This window comes from Triturus cristatus, chromosome 9 (genome assembly GCF_964204655.1).
Source record: "Triturus cristatus chromosome 9, aTriCri1.1, whole genome shotgun sequence".
Classification (NCBI taxonomy): Eukaryota; Metazoa; Chordata; class Amphibia; order Caudata; family Salamandridae; genus Triturus; species Triturus cristatus.
Window position 1 is genome coordinate 142,135,947 of NC_140592.1, and position 2,074 is coordinate 142,138,020.

General features: G+C 47.7%; 1 pseudogene; it reads right to left on the reverse strand.

Annotated features, from left to right (window-relative positions):
• Positions 1-510: 510 nt before the first annotated feature.
• Positions 511-1,208, reverse strand: LOC146797535 (ubiquitin-conjugating enzyme E2 Q2-like; annotated as a pseudogene).
• Positions 1,209-2,074: the final 866 nt, after the last annotated feature.

Genomic DNA, 2,074 nt, shown 5'->3' on the forward strand with positions numbered 1-2,074 from the left:
ATAAAATTGACTCTCTTTACCTCACCCCTACGCTGTTGTCTCCCCTCCTTTGTTCCCCTCCCCCATGTGATTGACTTCACTGCCTTTAAATTGTACTCTCCTAATATTCTCCAGTTAAGACATTGTTCTTTGTTGCATGGGCTCTGGTGCAAGCAAGGAAAATGAAACCTTTGACTGCTCTTGGGATAATAAAACACAGCATTCTCAGGGTTCATTTGGCCTGTAGGGGCTATGTGCCTAGTTTCCAGCACACCTGCTCCACCAATGGTAGCTACACCCCTGACTTTTGGCCTTCCCTAATTTCTTGTGTGCCCTTCCACTTACCTGAAGCAGCTCTCTCCAGCTTACCTCTATTCTCCAGTTTGCTTATTTAGTAGGCTGCCACAGAGAATAAGTAGTGGGCTCACTGTGCCAGTGTACATTTACCCATGCACTGAGCTATTGCTTGCCTGGCTGCAGGAATGCACGGTGCAGCACAAAGCCCGGTGCCGTGGTTCTGTTCACCCTCACTCACACACCCTTCCTTACCTGCCCTTTCACCGGGTTGGCATTGAACTGGCTCAGGACGGCCTCCATGATGTAGGCGCTGGACCACCTGTGGGGGTGAGCAGCTCCATGCATGCAGCCATTCTCCGGCCGCGGGCTAAGCACTGGCATGAAGGAAGACGAGAAGGTGTGGTGGAGCATAATGTACTCTGTGCACATCTCCTTCATGTCCAGCTCCAGCTGGTACTGCTTTACGTTCCAATAGAAGAGGCTGTCTTCCACCAGCCCCACCGTGATGAAGTCTCCCTTAGCTTGCAGATTGTCCTGCAGCTCTTTCGTCATCGTCCGGCTGTGCACCTGAGGCAGTGCTGCAGGTTGCGGAGTCAGGTGGCACGGTTCGGGGGTTTTGGAGGCGCTAACAGCGGGCAGCCGGGCCTCCTTGGTTGCATCATTGCCCTGCTTGCTGGCAGCCATGGCTGGTGGGCAATAGCGTTCCTCCTTGCTGAACTCCAGCTGCCGGTTCTTGAGCTCATCCGGGCTCACTTTGCTGCTGCCGCTTCCCCTGGGACAGGGGAGAACCGGCAAAGGATGCTGCTGCTCTTCTGGTTGCCCTTGCTGCTGCCCCTCAGGAAGCCCTGCTACCAGGGGTGGTGGTGCTTTGGGTCCTCCGTGTCCCGGTCGTGCTGGTGGATGAGCCTGATCTTGCAGAGAAGGGTGGACATTTTTTTCTCTGATGCTCGGTCTGCGGCTGCACACTAAAACTTAAAAACATTACATAATATATCATTATGATGTTTGCAGTACATTTTTACTGTGAATGCGTGTAGTTATGGGAAGTGGTTCAATGGCAACAATCACAATGTGAAATCCTCAAAATTACAGAAATTATGCTAGCTTAATTTAAATTTCGCCAAGGTCTGTTTGAGCCTTTGATATACAGTGGAATGTCTTCAGAATATTGGTGTATTAAAATGGCCCTGTAATAGAACATCACAGTCAAGGGTTCCATGTAGATGTTAACTTGAAGTGATGAGAGAACTGAGCCTTGTGTCACGCTTTTCAACCATAGAAGAAGAAGAAGAGATGAATGAGAGGAGTTTTACGATTTGCACTATGAACCCGAAGATGGATTTGAATCACTTTAGTACTCTTCATTCAGTACCCATGCTACAGGAGATAATCTTTACCAGAGAAGAGTGGCTAATGGTGGCGAACACTGATGACAAGTTCAGCACTACAAGAAGGTGTTGCCTTTTTCCAAGATGTTAAGGATATCATCTGGGATTTGACAAGTGTCTGTCTCTTTGCTGTGTTTGACTGGAATTGAGATTGGACTATGTCTGTTTGGTTATTTTTTGACATATGCATCTGAAGTTGTTTTCTCAATCATTTTTCTAAGGATGGGAAGTTTGGTATCAGACCTGAAATTATTGAGCCAACATTTGTTTTCTTGAATAAGGCAGTGATTGATTCCAACCTGAGACAGGAAGCAAAAATACCTTTGGCCATGTAGGTGTTCACAATTAGTAGAACAGAGTAGATAGTATCTGCTCAGGTTTGGAGAAGGGAAGCTCGAAGAGAGTCTTTA